Genomic DNA, 25,213 nt, shown 5'->3' with positions numbered 1-25,213 from the left:
TTACAGATCCGTATCACGCTTCCTTCGATTAAAAATATCCGTTGTAGAAATTACGGTCAATTAAACAGCCGTGGTATCTTTCGCGACTCGATATCGAGGAGAAACGAGAAGAAGAAGAAGAAGAAGAAGAAAGAAATGAGCCAACCTTTTCGTTCTTTTCCGTCCGCTCACGATGGACACACGAATATACCTGAGGGCTGCGTAGCGAGCACATATTTGCACGGAGTAACTCACGTCCGTGTATTTCTTCGCAACCAACCAACCACGTACCTACGTAGCTGTACTTACGTACAACGTGTGAGATAAGATAGCCTGTGGTACCAGCGCTCGTTGAGAGGGTGGAAGGAGGGGGGTATATAATTGCAGAGGGCAAATGGAGAGAGAAATACGGTACGCGTGTGTATCCTTCGCTTGTATCCTATAGCACCGTATGTACGCGCGTGTGTGAGGAGGGGGAGGGGAGGGATTGGTCCAGGTGTGGGTGCGCGCGTACGTGTGTTTGCGAGGGCGAAAGAAAGATGCGCTCGAGATGTTCTCGCCAGGTCAGCACGGGGTCACGCTTGGAATCCAGAGCAAACTATCCCCTCCTTCGTTTTCCCTCCCATACCTCCTTTCCTCTAAGTTCCTCTTGTTTGACCGCTTGCTTGCCTACCTACCTACCTACCTACCTACCTACCTACTTACCTATCCACCTACCTGCTCGTCCTTTCCTTCTTCCTCCTCCTCCTTCGTCTTCTCCTCTTCTCCTCCTCCTCCTCTTCTTCTTCTTCTATTTCTACTACGCTTCGTCTTTGCCTCTCGTGATCTTCTTTTTCCTCCGATGCCAAGTAAGAAGCCTATATATACCATCAGTTGTTCGTGTAACCCTTCACCTTCCCTCCCTCCCACGTTCATCCAGTTGTATCGAGAAGAGTCGGGCAAAACGCGTCGCCCCGTCTCTTTCTCAAACTGCCGCGATTCCTCCTGCAAGGAAAACGAGGAAAATGTTTCTTCGGATGTGAATCGATCCGTCGAGAAGAGGATGACGATCGTTTCACGGGTTTTCACGGATAAATAGTATCGATTCCGCGATTTCGCATCGATACGCTCGATTTCTTGTTTCCGGAGGACGAGATTCGGTCTGATTCTGTGCTCGAGCAAAGATGAGAATATTAGCTTATATCATCAGAGAGAACGAATTAAACGAATTACGATTATTAGGTAGGTTAAAATTTAGGTGTTGTTCATTTCAAGAATTCAAGTTTAGGATATATCTCTATTTTGAATAGAGTGGTATCAGTCGTTGCGACGAGTCCCTGTATTTTGCAAACCTCTCCTTCTGCATCCGTGAGAATATCGGATGGATGCAAGGCTTAACAAGCGCCATGGGAAAAGGCGAAAGCCTATCCCGGGTATGTGCGTCGACAGTTAGTTTCGCGCGCATACGTAATCAGAATTTGCGTGTAGAATCTCGATTTTTTTGTCGTTGGAAGAGGGTACACGGGATTCGCGCTTAAAAGGTGGCACGTTGAGCCGCGCTCACGTGCTGTCGCTTATAAGGCAAATCGCTTCGTCGGCGGCACGAACTTCCCTTTAAAGGGCGATGCAATTTCTTCGGCCGCGCCACCGGCCAACTAACTATCCCTTTCCTCGTCGATTCGACGATAATCACCGCGGTGGTCCGTTCCTGGGACTGTCGACAGAGCTTCACAGCGAAGATTTTTAATCATTCTCCAAATTCCTCTCCAAGAGAAATATCTTTGCCCGGTTTCGTTTTGAAAAAAAAAAATAATCCGAATCATTGTACTTGAAAAAAAAAAAAAAGAAATATAAAATCGAGGTCAGGGTGTAACATTTTTAAATCTGGAACAAAGCGGGTGGAATGGGTATCGAAAATTGAAAGGATATTTTTTATCGGTTACGAGATAAATCTAAAATCAATGGTAAAACTGAGAAACGGTTGAGAGAAACAAATATAGCCGATCGAGTCGTGAAGAAACACGAAAATAACTTGAAAATAAATCTCCGACGATAATGGCTTGTGCACATCGCGATTTGCATAATAAATGTTTCGTAATAATCGAATCCTCGTCACATCGGCCCCGATCTCCTCGATAGTCGCGTACGAATGTTCGCCTCGTTACGCATCGAGCACGCCAATTACAAACACAATTATGCGCAAGGGGTGCGAGCACGAGCTACGTGTTCGCGGATCAAATTCACTCATCACTGGCACACCGTGTATATCGTATACACAAATGCAATATACCTCTAGTGTAAACAGTTAACACACACGCATACGCACACATCGTTTAGATACTAGTTTCGCGGCCCTCCCCATCTCTCTCTTTCTCTCTCTCTCGTTCCATTCGATATCTCCATTTCTCCTTGATTTTCATCTCTTTTTTTTCTCATCCGAAAGAATCGGTCGGAAAGCAAACGCTAAACGATAAACGCACATTCTTCGCGCGGTGAAAACGCGGTGGACAGACGCGGCTTCTATCTTCTCGTCATCGTTTCAATCGATACCCACGTTCCTCGTTAATTTTCATCTTTCATCCCCTTCCCCCTTCCCCCCTGAAGAAGAACATCCACTGAAAATGCAGTAACAGCTCCGTCAAAAAAGCAATATCCGGCGAGCACCGAGCCGTTAATTATGCCGTCGCCCGTGTCGCGAGGCGGAGGGGAGAGGGAGGTCTCGCGTACGCGTATGAAGTATTTCCATTTCCATGATTGGACCGGCGAGGAATTGGCGGCCGCCGCGCGTATACCGCCGCGACAGATGGAGATTCGTGATTCCGCGTGTGTGGGGCACGAGAGGGGAGGGGGAGGGGGTCACGAAGGAAAGAGAAAAGCCAGATCCAGTGGTCGAGCGGTGGGACAGAGAGAGAGAGAGAGAGAGACGATCTCTCCCTTTTTCCCTCCAGCCGTCTCTCTCTCTCTCTCTCTCTCTCTCCCTGTGGCAGTCACAGGATGGGAGGTCGCCGCGTGTTAGGGACGCGCCGCGTGTCAATTAAGTGACTCTGACCGGTGAGATACGGGAACTCCTTTCCATACGGATATGCATACGCTGTACTCTCGCTTCGAATCCGCTTCGGTTATCGTTTACACGTACGCGAGCCTGCACAGGGAGGGCGTTTCAACAATGCGCGCTCCGGGACTGATGCTTGACAGGGTGGAATACCGTTGATTTGTTTCGCTTTGAAAAAAAGGGACCACCTAGCGGTTGCCTTCCTCGTCGACCAAGCGGAATCGTGACTTTGGATTTTGGATCCCCGAAGGGGAAGCTGGATTCGAAGGGATTGCAAGTTGTATGTTGATCACGGATATCTGTGGAAATGTTAGAAATGTGATTCAATGATTGTTCTATCCGATTTGTGATAGAATTCTGGTCAATTTTTCGAACGATGGCATGATTGGAGGTGTTTAAACTTTTGGTGAGGTGATTAAATTTATATATTTGCTTCTACTTTTTTGGAATAATAATAGGTAATTCTACGTTACTTTGAGGTTATTCATTGAATGAAGATGGAGAGAAAGAGGAAAGGACGATACATTTAAAATAGGTTTTTAAAGAGACTTAAAGTTACTATGAGGAATGAGGTAGGAAAGAAAAGAATGGTGGATAAGAGGAATACGCGACTGGTTCTACATATATGTAGATGATCCTCCGGTAGATTTATTGGCAAAGTTGTATTGTAGAAATATTTGGTTTTAAATTCTATTTGAATTGATGTTCGAAAGAATGATTGGAAAGTTTCACAGACGAATATGTATATATATTTATATCCAGAGGATCAAATTATTCTAAAACGAATATATTAAACCGAATAATTTACCCAAATGTACGTTTCCAAGACAGAAATGAAAAATTATATCGAGTATAATTTATCTCACACGTTATCCGTATCGAACGATTCGAAATTTAAATTTTCATCACTGATTTATTCCCTCTGCGTAAAAGAGAAGCGGAGGGACAAAGGGTCCCGGGAAAGTGTTACCGATACAGAGAAATAACGAGATACTTGGGGACTTGGAAGTTGGAAACTTTTGACAAGTTCACGGTATTTTTGATAAAAACATTCTCTGCCGTTTAATGGAATAAACGAAACTCGAAAATCGCTCGAGGAGCAGCAGTTCCTCTCCGACAACCACTTATCTCTTAAGTACATATAATCTGCAGGGCCGACGCAACTTATAAAGTTAAATGTACGTATACATTTTGCGTAAATAGCCCCACTCATTTTCATCCTTGTTTCATCCTTTCCTCCCGGGGATCCCATCGCGAATCCCATCTTCCTCCATCTCCCTCCACCTTTCTTATTTCACCTTCTTCCCTTTACCCTTTCCGTTCCTCTTTACATTTTCTCTTTTTCTCCTCCCTCGTCGTGGCGGGAGCGCGTGACACGAGACCTCGTTATGATGACCCCAGTTGGAAATGTTTCACGAACGCCCTATCCGTCGCGATCAAGAACCGATCCCTGTTTGCCTTCGGTCTCAATGACCCAGCCATCGCTCAAGTATTATCCTTCTCCTCTTTTCTTTTCTCCGCCCTCACCTTTGACTCCCCCGGCATTATCCACGAGAATTCGTTTCGAGATAGGCTGATAGAATCGGATTTCCATCATTTTTATTGGGAAACGGGTGGGAAAAGGTGTTTTTTACTCGAACGAAATTTTTATCGGTTATCACAGAGTTTCGTTTCCGTAAAGGAAAGTATATTTTGTTGGTTCTCTTTGGTAAAGAAAATTTTGTTTATTTTTATTTACGTTTTATTTTCGAACCGCTGAGAAATATAGAGAGAGAGGAAAGTTTATATTTCGTTGAAGTATTTTGATATATTGTCGATTGAAAATTATCTGATTAGGTTCAAGGATGTGAACGTTTCATAAAATACGATGATAAATTCACAAAGTTTGAAAGTGGAAAGATTATTGAATCGTTTTACGAGAATGAATATGTGCAAGTGGTATGTAAATTTTTCGTGTTTCTTTAATGTTATTACACGCATTATGATCGTTTTGCTAGTAATAACGATAATTATTCACAATTGCTTTTTAATAACTATAATTCCTATAGAAATATTCAAATAGCTGTTCAACGCTCGTTACGATGACGCGCACACGGATACAAAGATAAAAATATTAATTTTAAAAATTAACATTAACGCGTGATCGAAGAAAAATAACATTCTCAACTGTATACACTATAATCAAAATTTCTATTTCAATCAATTAACCAATTAACCAATCCGTTGCTTACGTTATTATTCCTATAAACTCGATTTTATCATAGAATAAAATTCGCCAAAAATACTTAACCATTATCGATCGAATTTCCGTCAAAATCAACACCGCGAAAGATAATCCTCTCTCGATTCGACGAATCGCAAGAAACAAAGCGCGAGGCTTTGGAAAATTGTCGCGCGCAGCAGTCCTTCTTCCACCCATCCATCCATCCCCTATCCCTTCGAAGTGGAATAGAATAGCGACGGTCAGCCAATGTCGGCACCCCACCCGTTCTAACCGAACTTGCAACTTGAATATTCACGAGAGGCATTATGTTTTTCCGCGGGATGGGGGAGGAGGAGGAGGGAAAAAAGTAATTAAGCGCTAATGGAGAGGGCAATGGTTAGATCCACGAAAGGAGCTTTACAACGAAGCGTCAAAGTGCAAACATTAAATATGCCGTGGACGATTTTTAAGGATGCGTTAGAGGAGAGAGGGAGGGAGGGCTTACACTGTTAATGGAAGGATAAGAGCGGCGAGGGGTTGGGCGAGGGGCAAGGGATTTGAAGGATGCGAGAGGACACGAGCGTGAAAAGGGTGAAAGGGTCGAGGACCGGAAGTTCACGAGTAGGGTTGATGTCCGCGCCGGGGAGGAGGATCCGGGGGAGCCAGAGAGTGAAGAGCGGTTTAACGCGTTTCCGCGGTAGAGCGGTTTAACGCGCACATACCGCGTCTTCGTGTGTGCCACCACCTCGACGACCGCCTCTCTGATATCGCGCGCGCGTGTATGTGTGCGCGCATACGTGTACGGGGAAGGGGTCGTGCAACGCGTGTCTCGGCGAGGGAGCACTTCTTAAGAGAAGATTTTGAGTTAATGGTTAATTAAACGTATTTTCGGTCCCTTCCTCTCCCCCTTTTTTCCCTTGCTTCATCTTTTGCGCGGTTACTTGTCAAGATTTGTATCGACCTCTCGATGAGTTTCGATCAAACATTTTTGTATTTTATAAATTTTTTCTTCTTTTATTATATTCTTGCTATATTTTTTTCTTATCGAAGGAAGGAAACGTTAGAAAGAAAAGTATCGTGTTTCTCGTATCGGTTGTGGCAATTTATTTTTTTTTTCTTTTGACGCATAAATATAATTACGTTTATACGGGGGAATAAAAAAATGAAACAAGATTTCAAGAAACGCGTATTAATATTAATTGCTCGTCGATTGCTTCGTGATTCCATTCGACTATGTCTATTAGCATTATTGTGCGCGGCGAGGAATCGTAACACGTTCGCCAACTGATTACTCGGGCTTGCATACAAGATACTTGTTCCGGCAGCTGTAGGTTCGCGTTACGGTTTTCGCGATTGTAAATTCGAATTTCTGGTTCGGCGTAATGCGCCGGACACGGGAAGTTCTGAAGGTATAATTTATCACGCAGCTGAAGGAGTTACAGTAAGGGCCAAATGGAAAATTCGGATTAAGCTTCGGATCGCAACGCGAAGAACGAGGCTTATCACAACTATTCAATCGGATAAATTATTTTGTTATATTCCAAACTATTTTCCTTCTTCTCTTTTTTTTCATTTCCTCAACAAGTCGCTGAACACATGGATTGGGCTAAATGGAAAATTAAGCCTCGCAAAGATTCAATGGGATAAATTATTTTATTATTATCGCGAAACTTTGTACTCCGTGAATTATTCTCCTTTTTTCTTTCTTCAATTCGTCGGATCGACACACGTACACAACGTTTGCCTGGATATAGAATGGTACATTATAAAATTACGAAATACTGTAATTCGAGCGTTGGAAATTAAGTGGTTCGTGGAACCTGTATCAGCATACATACGTCACACAATGTAGGACATGGATAAAGGGGATAGAACAGCTTTTAAGCTCGTAATGAAATGCTAAACGCAACGTTGAGAGTACGGTTGCGGCGTAAAGAATGGTCGTGTAAAACTTTCGTGACGACTCGTGTCGTGGTGTATTATCAGTGCCATTTGTAATGCTGATTCGACCGCTGGCCCGAGAAATTGTTCGCGTTTCACTTCGTATGAAATTACGAAGCGCGAAGCTATAAAGTGTGTCACGTTGGCCAAGTAATTTTTATCTGTATTATTCAGACCCCGGCCCGGCCTCTGTCACACGTTCAAATGGACGAGCGCTATTACAAGCGGCCGATTATGGCGGGCGTTACGCATTTTTTAAACCTTTAATTGCAATTATTAATATGCGTGACTTTTCCCCCAGGGGTGTCATATCTGCTCGGGGATGATTAGACGGTACCCTAGCTGTTACGCTACTTTCCACGAACAATCTTAAATTTGCGTTTCTTCGAAATTGCAATTTAGAACGAATCGATCGAGTTATTTTGCATTTATCCGCAACATCGAACGAGCAATCGAATCGTCTAAAACATTAATCATACATCGTATTTATTTGTTGCTGCGAATAAAACAGCGTGCTCAACTTTTATCTGGAGACAAAATTCATACAAAAAAAACGAGTTACAGAATCAGAAAGATCAATTTAAATGATCCACGAAATCTCCATCTACCGAGGAAGGGAGGGGCGAGAAACACCATCATCGAGCAACGAAACCACGGTGGCAATTTACTTTCTTCACCGTTGAGCAGAGGTTTCGTACATCGTTGCGCGAATCATCATCCCGTAATCGGCGGATAAGGAAACGAAAAGGAAACGTGGAACGAAAGGGCACGTAAACGGGTAATCTACATCCTCCGTAGAAAAGGTCGAGCATCGTAGAGAAACCATCCGCCCCTGGAGGCGGGTAGGCGGCCAAGAGTCGGGAGCGCGCACGATCTATCCACGGTGCCCGTGCGTGTTCGTGACTTGGGTCGGGCATAGGTATCGGGCTGGGCCCGTTCTCTCCCGGCCATAAGGGGATCTCCCACCTCACGATCGCGGTACCAACGCCGGAGAGGCCTCTTCCACAGCCACGACCATCGGTATCCAGAAGGGCAACACTTGAAACGGTGTATATATATATGTATGCGTGTATGTAAGTAAGAGAGGCGACCGATCCTCGCGCTTCCTTCGATCCTGGTTTCGGCCCTAAGGAGCAGTCACGGAGCACCAACCCTTGCTGTGGCGGGCGTTAGAATGGCCAGAGGGGACGGGCGAGGTTGTAAAGGAGGACGAGGATGGCATCAGACTGCCGGGTTGGGGGAGGGGAGAAGGCAAGTGGCGAAGAAGTGGGCAAGAGGGTCGACGGTTTGGAAAGAGGAGAGCCAGGGAGGAGGCAAAGACTCTCCGCAGGTCGATACCATCGCTAAGAGCCACCAGGTTCAGGTCTTCCGCTGCTTCTATGCACCGATGAGTGGGAGAGAGAGGGAAGAGAAGGACGAGAAAGGGTGAGAAGGACATCGGAGGGAGAAAGAGAGAGAGAGAGGGAGAGAGGGAGAGGGACGGTGGACAAGGAGGAAGAGAAAGGTTAAGATAGTTAAAGGGAGGAGGATGGGAATAGAAGGCTTCCCCGTAATTATTCAGCAAGGAGGACCCGCGGGTCAAGTCGGATTATCTTAGCACTAGGATGCAGGGTTATCTACCCTGGCTTACTCTCGTTCCTCCTCGTCGTTGGACCGAGAACCACGCCGCGCGAGGAAGAGGGACCCTTCCTTCTTTGCCTCGTAAACATTCCCTGTTTCGCGTCTCTAGCACGCTCTCTGTATGAATATACCCTACGTATGCGTATATATGTGTATATATATATATGTACTTGGAAACGACTGGTGCTGTTGATACACCGATACGATCGACCGCTGGAGGAGACTCGATTTGGGAATTTCGCGGTGACGAGAGGGAGGTTGATGTGTATTCGGTTCACGGAAGACGACGACGACGACGACGATGTTTCTCGGCTATTCGAGGAGGGACCGGTCTTTCGAAAGTTTCCCGTTAGCGATCGATACAGCTTTCGAATCCGTTTAAATGAGTAATCGCTTAATTAAGATAAAAGATTCGTCGAAACTTTCCTGGGATATAATTTTTAAAACAAATTTCTTTCGCTCTCTTCGAAAAAAGAAGAAAAAACACGATCTCCAAATATATCCCGTTTCATCGATATTCAAACACCGAACGCACATCAATTGTGCATCCAGTATTACACACCCCTTGCGCGATAATCCGTACGCAATAAACGCAAATCGGTCGGCAGACGACGAGAGGGGACGGTTATACGTTTCCATCTCGCGTACGTTCGAGGCTGACGAAATTTCCGGAAGGATTGATCCGGGCTGAACCCTTTGAAAGGGGTATATCGATGAGGGAATGTGCCACGCCGATATCTCCCCGATTCCTCGGGATCCGTTCGTGTCACGGACCGTGTCTGGCCTCGGACATACTTTCGCGCTACGTGTGCAACACGAGCGAGCGTGGATCCTGTACGCGCGCGTAGCGGCACGCACACGCGCGTGCGCGTACGTGGCGGTCCTTGGCCTACGTGACGGGCATACGGCCGCAAGTGTGCAAACGCAGTTGGACGGCTGGGCTACAACCGCGACAATTGCGGGCTACGCGTCCACGAACGTGTCCCATTTGCTCGTTCGGCAGTTGCCGAGGATCCGAACGGTATTACGTGGCTTCGTTCGCGTCGAGGTGCAAGGAAGACGAGGAAAGGGGACGGGGAGGAGAGGAGAACGCATATGCCGGGATAGAAGGCACGTAGAGCCTCTATGCAGAGACTCCAGCTGCGCCATGTGCGTCGTTTGCCGTGACGCTCGTCATACGCCGCGGCTACGGAGGAGACGCGATCCCTTTTTATAAATCCTGCTTAAGGCGGAACGGAGTCGCCGTGTCCCGAGCCAACGCCCTCAACCTTCCTTCGTGTCGAGTCCACGTTTTTTCACAGATCTCTAAAGGTTGGTTGCATGGGTGTCGGGATTTTGAGGGAAATTGATTTATTCCGCTCGAGAATACGGCGTCAAATTTACAATTATCGGACGAAATATCGAATTTCGACGGAACGTTTTGCGAGTCTTTTCTCGCTCGAACGTATGTAAACAAACAAGTTTCCAAGTTTACTTCAATCGACTTTAGCCGTATATCTCCGCTCCACCAATTATCGCGCGTTCGTAAGTAAACATTGATCTCGCGTCAAGGTTTTCTTTCTCGTACACAAAAGCGACGTAACCGTGGGAAACCGTGTTCGGTTAATGCGCGTCAAAATCAAACGATTCGTATCGTAGCGCGACGTTTCGTTTCGTAAGAGGGAATTGAGAGAGCCAGGGAATTCGGTGTCTCCTGGCATTTGAATGTACGGAACGGTCAAGAAGATTTGGTCTCTGAAATACGACTTTGGATCCGGGATCGCGTTTGGAATCTCCTTCGGCACGGATAATGCCCGGTCGTTCTGGGTTTCCAGTGAAAATTAAAGCGGGAGGAGAGGCGGGAGAGAAAGAGAGAGAGAGAGAGAGAGAGAGAGAGAGAGAGAGAGAGAGAGGAAAGAAAAGCAAGGTGAAAGAGAAAAGACGAAGAAAAGGGCGAAGGAGGAGAGAGACGGAGATCACTGGTCTGATTTCACGCTCGGGCTGTTTAGCGATGGACGTAGATACGAGATACCTTCTTGAGCGTGCAGCAACAGCGGGATACCAATCCCCTGGCTGGCGAGATCGTGACCTTCCATCCGGGGCGAGTTTTCTCAAAAAAGTGGTTCGAGATGGAACCGGCCAAAAAACGTCAAACATCGCGTATAAACTAAACGCGTCGTTGCTTTAAACGTATCACTACTACGAACGATGGCGCGAGTCGTTTTGGCGAAAAATTTGGCCACGCTGTGAAAATACACGGTTCTTGGTTGATCTTGCAATATCTTCAGCTTTCTCGTTTTTTGCTCCCCTTTTACGTACGATAGAATCTCGTGAATCTCGTGATCGATTCGTTTGGAAAATTTCACGAAAAAATTAGAATACTAGATCACTAGGTCACTTGTCTCATACGTACGTCAAAAAACTCAATCCCCTCCCAAAATATTAATAGTATTCACACGTTTCGATACATTTGTTATTAACTCCTTTTGGATATTTGCTATACGTGATATCGCAAAATTTCCCTAGCTAAATATATCCGAATATCGGAAGATCGGAAAGTATTAAATTTTAGCATAAATAGAACGACAACGGGCGAGAAAAACTTTTCGTTAAAAATTGAAAATACCGAAATATCGGGGTATCGATACCCTTTCCCCCCCTTTTTTTTCTTTTTTTTTTTAACAACGAATACACACGTACGGAAAGGAGATATATACCCTCGCGGGGTATATATTTCGAAGCGGGATGCTGTAGATAATCCGCACCGTCGGCAGAATCAGGGCAGAGAAATTACCGGTCGGCCGCGATTTCCCACGCAGCTCGCCTTCGCGAGGTAAGAGTGTGTTTTTAGAGTACATGAAGAGGAGGAGATTCCCGATCGAGATTAAACGAGCAATCGTATCGATGCCACTACCATCGTGCAAAGTATTTGTAGTCTCGTAGCATCAGCGATACGAATTACGATTCGATGGTACCATCCCTCCCTCCCCTCCTGTCATTTGTATCTTATGGAATATATCGGGAAACGTCGCGCGGATAAGTCGAATTCCAACGCGATTTTCGATTTTCGAATTTTTCGCGTCGAATTTCGATCGCTTCAGAATTTGTTGCGATTTCCTAATCGGGGACGTTTCTTTGGGGACGAATCGATGAAATTTTTTGGAATCCGTTACAAAATTGGGTAAATTATGACCGGTTCTAGAAAGCATAAATTGATGGTACGTTTAGAGATATTCGATCGGTAGTTGTTTGGTATTTCCGTGAAATAAAAAATTTGTCAGCTTCCTGTAACGGTGTATCATTTATAAAATTTTTTTCGAATAAAATGTCAATCTTCAAATAATAGATTCCTGTCGATCAATCAATCGTTACTGTCACACAGTCGATTCATTTTCCTATAAACACACAACACTCAGATAGAAGTTAATATTCATTCGATATTTTACTTTTTCTTTTTTTTTTTTATTTTCGTATATATTCAATTTCTACGTCGAGTAATATTTACGTAAAATCATTTCTTCTTCTTTTTCTTCTCCTTTTTCAACGTACAGATCAATTCGACGTTGAAGAATTTTTATTTTCCAGAATTTTAATCGTATTAAATTTCACGATACAAAAGTTCGATTTATAATTTCTCTTCGAAATTGAATTAAGCAATCCGTTCGATCGGACGATTTCTTTGAAAAAGAAAATGGTCATACGACCGTTTGATCCGATCGATGATCGAGTAAAGCGGAAGAGGAAACGTACGACTCTTTATTTAACGTGTTATCGCAGCAAGAATCGAAACTCTGTCCATTAAAAAAAATGACTCATCGTATTATAAATAACCGATCGCATCTCGAGAAGATGTTAATTAAAATTCGTTCTTCAATCGCAATCATGACCCGGTGAATTGGGTAATCTTTCGAATTATAAGAATAAATCCGATAAAAAAAAAAGAAAAAAGAAAAACAAAAAGATATATAAATAAATCACGCACAAGATCTCGTCAATAGAAATTCGCGAAGGTAAATCTGCTTTTCGCACACATTTTCAAGCATGAATTAAAGATATAATTACTCTGCTTAAGAGCAGAGTAGACAAACTGAACGTTAATATATTTCAGATTTGGATATTATGACGGTAACTCTTGCGGTAAATTAAATTAATTTCTGCCAGGGCGAGAGATTGTTAGGCGGATAGGTAACGCTGTCACTTGTGAGTTATTATCACGCGAGTTATTATCACACGCGTCTATGCATTCACCGTGAAAGACATCGTTCCGTAACTACATCTGTGACTGGCATCGCCCGTGGAAACCCGTGGAAACGGCTTGGGCGCAGTTAGGCTGATTGCACGTTGTCGTTACATTTGGCAAAACGGAAAGGTTAACTACGCCCCACCAAATGTTTGCGCTTTCTTCCAGTAACCAAGCCAATCCCTATCCTATTTTCGATCTTTACAAACTTTCGTCTTCTCTCTCTTTCGATGTCTGGATAAAAAAAGATTTGATTTCGAATTAATTTACCCTTCCCCTTTGTCCCCTTTCATCGTCGCGCATACCTGAATACATATTCCCCGACATTATGTCATCCGACATAATATAGTTATTATTGAATTAATTAAATTAATTATTTGATCAATGAATTTTATCAATTTTATCAATGAATTTTATCAGCAAATTTAATTTCAGGATATTTAATTTTAACATTATTAGGTATTTTTATTAGAAATTTTATTGCAATAATTCCAATTAATTTATTAATTCAAAATATATTGTTAACTTTAGAAATTTTTATATAAATTATTTAACGATATATATTTTCAATTTTCTTAATTTTATATTTTTCAGAATTGCATTAATATTAATTAATAAATAATGAAAAAAAACTTTCCATTTAATGTAATCATATAAATAGCCCATGATCAATTATTTTATCTTTTAGATTATTTGAATTAACAAATTCTTTATTTATAATTTTAAATGTAATTAATACCATTTTAATTATAATATTTTGATTTTGTGATATTATTTGAGAAAGAACATTTTATTGTAAAGGATTACATACATTTTTTATTATTAATTTTTTAAAATTTAAAATAATTTTATTTATTATTTCAGAATTAATATTTTTTGTATTTTTTTTTTTTGAACTTTCTTTCATACATCAATTTTCCCAAATATGAAAGTGAAATTGATATATTATGACCACCAAAAAATATTAAATTTTTTAATTCAATAGAAATTCCATTATTAAATTCATTTATTTTAATTTCTCCAGGATTTAGAGTAACATTAAATCATTATTATTTAATTATTAATAATTTAAAATTTTAAAAATTTTATTTAACTCAAACAATTTTATTAGATTAGATTATTAGATTATTAGATTTATTTTACTATTTTATAAACAATTGAATATTTAAATTCTTTTTTTTTTGCTTTAATGATAGAATTTATGGTTCAATTTTTTTTATAGTTATTGGATTTCATGGTTTACATGTATTAATTGGATCATTTTTCTTTTACTATCTCTATATTGACAATTAAAAATTCATTTTTGAAATAAACATAATATAAATTTTAAATTACCCATTTGATATTGAAATTTTATTGATTATTTTATTAATTTATTAATTTGATTATTTTTATTTATTTATTAATTTGATTATTTTTATTTATTTATTAATTTAAATTTAAAAATTAGATTTTAATTATATATATAAATATATATACATATATAGTATAAATAAATACGTTTAATTTCCAATTAAGAAATTTAATTAAATTTAATATATATAATTATATATATCTTTTTATATTTTTATTAATCACTTTAATTTCATTAAAAATAATTTTAATAAATTTATTTCAATAAAAAAAAGAAGATTTTGAAAAAGATCTCTTTTTGAATGTGGATTTAGTCCTATTACAAAATCTAATTTAACACATCCTTTTCACTTCCTTTTTTTTTAATAACAATAATATTCTTAATTTTTGATGTTGAAATTATTTTATTTTTACCTGTTATTTATTATTTAAAATCTTATAAATTTTATTAATTTTAATATTATCATTTGAGTGAATAAACAATTATTTAAATTGAATATTTTAATTAGATTATAATAAATACAATAACTAAAATAATATAAGGATTTAATTAATTGAATCAATCTTTAAGTCGAAATGTAAATTATTACTTCTTATATATTACTATAATAAATAAATTTTAATAATTTTTAAATTTTAATAAATTTTAAATTTAATTTATTGTTTATTTAATTTATTGCAATTTATTGTTAATAAATTATTTAGATATTATATTATATATTATTATCTATTTAAAAAATTTAAAAATTTTCATTAATATTTTCAATATTACACTCTAAATATAAACTATTTAAATAAATAATTTAATTAATTAATTAATAAAATTAATTATATAAATTAAAAAGTAAATTACATAAATTATAATAGTTAAAAATATATCAATTTCAATATAATATTAGTAATTTCAAAACTGTATGTAAATTTAATGTTAAAAATATAAATTTACTTGATTTAGTAATATTTTAATAATTGATTTTTCAATAAATACTTCATAATTAAATATTGATAAAATTAATTTTTTTTATAAATTCTTTTATAAATTATATTTATAAATATAAATAATATTTGCAATAAACCAATTTTATTACTTTACTAATAAAATAAATTTATAAAAATTATATCCTATAATTATTTCTATAATTATTATTTTAAATACTATTAATTTATAAATTCATAATAAATTAATTCTTCTACATAAATTAAAATTTATTGTATTAAAAATTAATTTTCTATAAATTAATCTTAAAATTATTATTATTATTATTAATATAGAAATTCCCATAATTTTATCTTGTTTTTTAAATAACATTAATTATTAAACATTAATTATTAAATATTTATTTGTTATTACTAAAATTATTCGAAAAGAATATGAAATAGTTAAAATTGTTTCAATAATTAAATTTACTATTGAAAAATAATTTATTTTTCTAGAAAAAAAACATTCAATAATTAAATCTTTAGAATAATAACCAATTAAAAATGGAAATCCACATAATCTTAAAATTGAAAAAAATAATAATTATTCTTTTTAATGGATAAACATAACATATTCCATAATATAATTTTGATTTCAATTTATAAAATGTATATATCTTTCAATACATTAATAAATAAATAAATGTAAAAAATACTAATTCAGTAAATCCTGTAAATAATATTCTTATTATAAAACCTAATTTTCTTAATGTTGAATAAGCAACAATTTTTTTTAAGTTTAATTCAAAATTTGCTGTTAATTCAGCAAATAATATTGTTAATCTTGAAATTAATATATAAATAATATATAAATAAAATAATATTTTTATATTTACACACTAATAAATTTACATAACGAATTAATAAATAAATTCCAGCTGTTGAAGAATGAACTAAAGATGAAGCAGGTGTTGGAGCTTTCATTGCCATTGGTAATCAAATTGAAAAAGGAATTTGAGCTCTTTTTTTAAAAGCTGTTAATAATAAAAATATTATTATAAATTTATTTATTTTATAAAAAGATAAATTTCATCTTCCATAATAAATTATTAAACATGTAATTAATAATTAATAATAATCCAATATCATCTAAACGTTTTAAAATAAACTGTATATAATAGTTGAAGTACTACTTGAAGTAAATGATTTTATTTTTATATAATAAATTACTAAACAATAAGAAATTAATCCTAACCTATCTCAACCTAAAATAATTGATAATATATTTGGTCTTAAAATTAATATATATATAGAAATTAAAAATAAAATTATTAAATATAAAAACCGATTTATTTTTAATTTTCTTAAATTTATATATCTAATTCAATAAATAATAATTACAGAAAAAATTAAATAGAAAATTCTTACTAAAAGAATGAATATTAATGATTTATAATCTAATTAAAAAATTAAATTTTATAGAATTAAATGTATAAATATTTAAAAATAAAAATTTTACTTAAATATAAAAATCTTAATAATATAATAAATAATCAAAATTTAAATAACAAAATTCCACAAACTAATATTTTTATGATAATTTAAAATAAATAATTTAAAATAAATTTATATTTATTTTAATTTCACAAAATCATTTCATAAATCAATATTTTTATTAAACTATTTAAATAAAAATTAAATAAAATTTTAATTTTAAAAACATTAAATTTAATGGAATTCAATTATTAAAATAATTTATAATATAATAATAATATAATAATTAAAATATTATATAATAATTAAAATATATAATATAATAATTAAAATATTATTAAAATAAAATATTCAATCAATAACCCATTATTAATTTTAAATCTTATATAAATCTTTCCATGATTAGTAAATATAAATAAATAAATTGAATAAATAAATCTAAATAAACAATATATTTTTAGAATAATAATTATAAATTTTAATCATGGTACTAAACCAATTATTAATATAATTTCACTTATTAAATATAGATGAACATATTATAAATCAAAATAAAGATATTATAAATATAAAATAAATATAAAATTAATTATATCATTATTAACAAATATTAAACGTCTATTAGTTTGTTTATAAATTATATTTATCGACAAAAAATAATTCTGAAGATTTAAGACCACGAGAAATTATTATTAAATAACCACCATTTATTCTTATTTTAAAAAAAGTTATTATTCTTGTTATTATTAATCCTGTATATACAATTGATGAAATTGCAATAATAGATTTTATATCATAATGAAATAAACATATTAATCTTAAAATTAAAATTCCAAATGAATTAATTACAATTAAAATTTTTTGTATAAAAATAAATTCATTCTTAAAAATTGTTATTAATCATAATATTCCATATTCTCCTAATTTCAATATAATTGAAGCTGAAATTATTGATCTATAATAAGATGCTTCAACATGAGTCTTTAATAATCAATTATGAAGTAAATAAATTGGAATTTTAACTAAAAATGATATTAATAAATACATAAATAATAGTAAATTTAAATTTAAATTTAATTTTTCAATTAATATAAAATTTAATCTATAATCAATTCAATAAATATAATAAATAATATATAATATTATTAATGAAAAAATTATTGTATAAAATAATAAATAAAATTTATAATTATTTTCACATCCTCAACAACTAAATAAAAAATCAATAATAAACCTAACTCATAAAATAAATAAAATACCAATAAATTTATTGATATAAAAACTAATAATAATGAAATTATAAATAATAGATTTATAAACAAACAATTTATTCTATTATTATTTAATGATAAAAAAATTAATCAAAAAACTCATAAAGTTAATATTATTAAATCGTAAGAAAAATTATTGAAACTAAAATTATAAAAAATAAAAATTCATTCAATTCAATTAAAATTAAATAAATTTATCAATAATATTATAATTAAAGTTAAATTATTTAGTTTTTAAATAAATAATATAAATAAATATACAAATATTAATAAAATTATAATAATTCTAAGTTAATAAATTAAATCTAATATTCTTAATTTTCGATGACATAATTCATAATTTATTCTTACTAATAAATAATAAATCCAAAACTAATTCAGAAACAGAAAATAATAAAAAAATTAAAAATAATCGTGTATTAATTTCATTATCAATAATATAAAATAAAACTGTAATAACCAAAAATTCTGTTAAAATTAAAAATCTTAGAAAATTTACATTATAGTATACACAATATTATTTTAATTATTTTAATTATCATAATTTTGATATATATTTAGTTTTAAAAAATTAATTAACAAATATATGATATCACAAATTTATTTATCGAATAACACTAATAATAAATAACACTAATATTATCAGACGATATATATGACGTTTTTCATAAAAATATAAACTATTTATATTATTAAAAATCTTTATAAAATTTCTTTAATTTTCACCTTTATAAAAGGATACAATATATGCGTACTACATATGATATAATATATATATGTATATATATATATATGTATATATATATATATATATATATGTATATATATACACATTTGTATTGTGTAGATACATACACATCTATATAAACACATAAAATACAATCAATCTTTAATTTTTTTAAATTAATTTATATAATATATTTGAACGAAATACTTCTTATAATATACATAATATAAATATGTAAATCCATTTTGTGTAAAATTTACTTATTTTTTAATTATTAACTTGTTAATAAGAACTTTATATGTAAAGTTAGTCGCAGAAATTTTCATACACTTTACTACTTATATTCAATATTGAATTTGTGTTATCGAAATCAACGATAATTTTGTTTCATATGAAATATTGCGAGTATAATATGAAACCATTTTTTTTATTATGGAACATCATTTCAAAGCAGTGAAATTAATTTTTCAAGTTTCAACATTATTTTTCTTTCTTCATATATAATTTCATTTCATAATGATTCAAAATAAAATAAAATTTTAAGTTATAAAATATTTAATTCTATCTCTATCATCGGAGATAGAGAGAAATATATTTCCAGCAAAAATTGTATTCAAAACATGGAAAAATGAAAGTTGACTTCACATACTCAAAAAAATTTTTTGTAGAAAAATAAATTATTCTATATATAACACTTTAATATATTGCTATATATAAGTTTTCATTGAAATCAAATCATTCATAATAATTCAATTTCTTTACAAGATACTATAAAAAAATTTGTATGCCTATATATTAAATTACAAATAAGACCTCGAATAATCAAACTATATAATGGTAGTAATATCAATAATCTAAGTACGTAATATAATTTTTTAGATAATTTTTTAGATAATTCAATAATTTATATTATTACGTTTCATGAAATGTGATAGTTTTATTGTATATTACCTGTTTATATATATACGTATATATATATATATATATATATACGTATACTTGCATATATATATATATATATATATATACGTATATATATATATATATATATATATATATATATACGTATACTTGCATATATATATATATATATATATATATATATATATGTGTGTATATGTATGTACTTATATATATATATGTATATATATATGTTCATTTCAATCAGTTTTTTCTTTTTTCTTTCTTTTCCTATCAAATTATTTTCCAAATTACTAGTATTATATATTATTACTAGCATTTCCTTCTTTTTCTTTCTTTTCAATGCTTCTGAATGCGTAAGAATACTGTTAACGAAGATATCATTAAATTTATATTTATTTTCGCTCATAAATTTATCTTCAATTTTGAAAATGCATAAATGAAATGTAAAAAGCATATAATAATGTACCATAACGTACAAATCGCTTGTCGTAGAGTAATCAGCCAAAATTGAGCATAAAAAGCAACGTTTCCCACTTGTAATGAACACAGAAAATCATATTTGTCTCTTTTATCTTCAGAAATATAATTGTTTTAATATATGCACTATTCATAAAATTCTAAAATTTTTTCTTCTTTATACGACCGTATGAACTACTTGTAGAAGTAAACAGCCAAAATTGAGTGTAAAGAACTCTCTTGACAAGGGATTTCGAATGCCATGCTGTATGAAGAAATTTTGGAATCCTTAGAATTCGGTAATCTTAAGATGAATCACTGAAGATAGTAGAGATATATACTTTTTGTTATAATTGCAACCAGAAAACATTGCCATTTACACTAAATTTTTCCTAGTTATTCTACGACAAACAGTTTAAATCTATTGTCGAATAAAGTTGGGAAAATTTTAGAAACTACTTAATTGAGTATTATTAAAATGGTTGTATCTCCGTAGATAATAGAGGTACATGCATTTTTTGTGGAGCAAGAAATATTAGACACAATTTTCGCTGATTATTCTACGATAAGCGGCCAAACCACTATCTGTGTATAAAAAAAACTCTTCGAAACAAAAATAATTCAATATTTAAATTAAACTCAAAATAAAAATTTTAAAAAAATTTTTTAATTCTAATGAATTTTTAAAAATAATTATATTAACAATCTATTTACCAACACCAATAAATATTAATTATATATGTAATTTTGAATCAATTTTAGGAATTCTTTTAATAATTAAAATTATTTCTGGATTTATATTATCAATATATTATTGTCTTAATACTGATATTGCAATTTGATCAATTACAAATATTATAAAAGATATAAATTCAGGTTGATTATTTCGATTAATTCGTATAAATGGTGCTTCATTTTACTCTATAATTATATTTTTATTTTTTAATTTTATAGTTTTATTTTATAGTTATATACATTCATATTAGATGTAATATATTTTATTGTTCATATAAATTACCTAGAATATGAAGAATTAGAATTTTAATTCTTTTAATATAAATAGCAGCAACATTTATAGGTTATGTTTTAATTTGTGGACAAATATCATATTGAGGAATTACAGTTATTACAAATTTACTATCAGCAATTCCATACATTAGTGATAAATTGTATTATGAATTTAAAGTTGATTTTCAATTATTAATGCCATTTTTAATCGATTTTTTTTATTTCATTTTATTTATTTTATTATATTTTACATTTTATTTTATCATTAGTAATTTTATTTATACTTATTTTACATTTATTTGCACTTCGTTTAACTGTTCATCAAATCCATTAGGTTCAAATTGTGCCAATAAAATTTCATTTTATCCATATTTTTCAATTAAAGATCTATTAAGATTCTATATTATTTTATTTATCTTTATATTTATTAATCTTTAATTTTCATACCATTTAGGAGATAATTTTTAAATTTCAAATCCAATAAATATTCCAACACATATTAAACCTGAATAATACTTTTATTTGCACATTCAACTTTACATGCAATTCCTAATAAACTTGGTGGAGTAATTGGATTAGTAATATTAATTTTAATTTTATATATCATTATTTTATATAATAACAATTTAAAAAATAATAAATTCAATTTATTTAATAAAATTTATTATTGAATATTTATTAATAATTTTATTTTATTATTAACATGATTAGTAAACAATTAATTGAATATCCTTTTACAAATATTAATATATTATTTATTATTACATACTTTTTATATTTTTTTATATCATTTTATTTAAGAAAATTATAAGAAAATTTAATTTAAAAATCCTCAAATAAAATTATTTAAATTTAATTAATTTATAAAAATAAGTGATATGAACTTAAATAAGTATATATGAATAAATATATATTTTGAAAATATAAATAAAATTTTCTATTAACTTTTAATATTTATTTTATTTATTTTATTTTCTAAAATTATATATTTATATTTATTATTGAATAATTTCTTTTATATAATATAAATATAATAAATAAATTATTATTAATATTAATATTTCAGTCCAACATATATATATATATTAACTTATCATAACGAATTCGAGATAAAATTCCACAAAGTCAAATAATTAAACAAATATGAAATAAATAAATAATAATAAATTTAATTGATCAATAATTAAATCCATAAAATATTAATCTTAAAATTATATAATATAATAAATATAATATAAAATATAATATTTATATATTCAGATAAAAAATTAATAAAAATATTCTTCTATGATATTCAATATCAAAACTAGAAATTAATTCAGATTCATCTTTAATCAAATCAAGAGATATTCGATTTAATTCAATTAATATTCTAGTAAATATTATTAAATTTAATGGATATAATAAAATTGCAAATTTAATTTTATTTTGATAATTAATAAATTCACTAAAAGAAAATCGTTCAATTAATGTTATTAATCTAAAAATTAATCTAAAAAATAAATTAATTTCAAAAGAAATTATTGTTGAAACTAAACGTATTAAACCTAAAATAGCATAATTACAATTTGAAATTCATTCAAGAAATAGTACTGGATACACACTTAATCCTAAAATTAATAATATAAATGAAATATTAAATTCCATTATATAAATAATATTAACCCAAGAATATAAAACTGATATAACTAATGATAAAAAAATATTATTATTGGTATAAATATATAAATTAGAATAATTAAAAAAATCAATATTTCGATAATAATTTTAATGCATCTCTAAAAGGCTAAAATAAACGAAATAAAGAAACTTTATTAGGTCCTTTTCGATCTTGAATATATTCTAAAATTTTTCATTCCAGCAAAGTTAAAAATATTACACTAATTAAAATATTATTATAACTATTAAAATTAATAAATTAATTAAAATTCAAAATTCAAATTATTATTTATTAATTTAAATAAATTAATATAATTAAATTTTAAATTTAATGCACCTTATATGCTAAAATAATAAATTTATTAATTATTTATTTATAAATAATTTATAAATTAAAGTTCTTTCGTACAATTAATTTATTTTTTATTGTAGATAGAATATATAAATAGATAGAATATAATATAGATAGAAACCAATTTGATTTACATCGATTTGAACTCAAATCATGTAAAATTTTAAAAGTCGGACAGACTTAAAAAATTAAATTCCTACATTTAATTTTTATCTTAATTTAAAATCGAGATCGCAATCATCTTTATCAATATGATCTATCAAAAGATATTACGCTCTTATTCCTAAAGTAATTTATTTTTTTAATTATAAAATATAAATCAAAAATATCTTTTAATTAAATTTAATTTTTAAATAAAGTTTATTAAATTTATCAATTCTCCCAATCAAATTTAATTAATTATTTATTTATTTAAAAATAATTTAAATAAATAACTAAATTAAATAAAATTCTATAGGATCTTATCGTCCTATAATTAAATTTTGGAATTTTTACTAAAAATTTAAATTCATTCTATAATTTAAAGACAGTTATTATTTCATTAATTCGTTCATTCGTTAATTCTACAATTAAAAGACAATTTATTATGCTACTTTTGTACAGTCAATATACTGCAGTTATTTAAATTTTACTTCATGAAACAGATCGATCTAAAATTAAATTCATGTTTTTAGGATATATTTTTTTTGATAAACAGGTGAGTAATATATTTACCGAATTCCTTTAAATTGTGTAATTTAAATAATTTCAATTTAAAATTTGTTATTAATTTAATCATTATTTCTATATTTTTTATAATTTTAATATATATTTTTATATAATAAATAAAAATTTTAATTTAAATCTTTATTAAAACAAATTAAATTATTAAATTTTTTAAATTAAAAAAATATATTATTTCCATAATATTAAAATTAAATAAATTAAATTTTTATTTAAAATTTAATTTATTAAAATTTTTATATCTAAATTAAATTTATTTCTAAAAAAACTAGATATTAGTAAGTTTGAATGATATTTAATTTCTAAATTTATATTTATAATTTTAATATTACAAAAAAAATTTTATAAATTTAGCTCTCTTATTTTCGAGATATTTCAAATTCTTAAATAAATTTTAATCAATCCTGATACTCAAGGTACAAAATAAAATTTTATCCTTTAATATTTAATAATTTTCATTTACATTATCTTTAATTATAAAAATAAAAATGAATTCAAAATAATTAATTTAACTTTAATTTAATTTTTTTTAACTTTAATTTTTAAACTTTTAAAACTTATAATTTTAAACTTCAAAAGAAAATTTAATAAATTAATTTATAAAATTTAAAAATTTTTTTAATTCTTTCAATGTAAAAGAAATATTTTTTTTAAACTAAAATTTTAAATCTAAAAATACTTTCTAGTACTTTTATTACGTTACGACTTATTTCAAGTTTAATGAAATAAACAGGCGATTTGTACACTTTTTAAAACTATCTTTAATTAAAGTAATTTTAGCTGGTACTTATAAAATAGAAGGAATACGCCGTTGGGACATTGAAAGAGCTTTCACGATGCAAAGCAATACACCACTAGTAGAGGTCAAATTTACTAAATAAAATAAAACGGCGTGAACCGACATAACCGGGAGTTTTAATTCAAACGACCAGATAGTTTCGAAGCGACGTGATCGGACAAATTATCGCGAACGATAAGATGGCGCCGAAGCGACATGACCGAGGAACATCAAGGGTGGCGAAAATCCAGATACTGTTCCAACAGAATCTAATTTACAATAGCAATTTAGAGGGTCAGATAATGGTATTGCAACAAGGAAAACAGGATCAGCAACAAACACTGGAAAGCGCAGTAGAAAAAGTCATACAACGATCGGGCAAACTTAATATGACATACGCGGAGCGCGTGGGCATGCGTTCCGGAGTTGCGGTACTCACAAACACGAAACGAGACCCACCGAAATTCATAACAATAATCTCATCTGATGCAGGAATTGCTTCGAGAAAATAAAGGAAGCCGTTTTAAAGATCGTCTCGTCCATAGCGGAAAAACTTA

Source organism: Apis cerana, linkage group LG14 (assembly GCF_029169275.1).
Source record: "Apis cerana isolate GH-2021 linkage group LG14, AcerK_1.0, whole genome shotgun sequence".
NCBI classification, from domain to species: domain Eukaryota; kingdom Metazoa; phylum Arthropoda; class Insecta; order Hymenoptera; family Apidae; genus Apis; species Apis cerana.
The sequence above is the reverse complement of the archived record's forward strand: the minus strand, read 5'-3'. Positions refer to the sequence as shown.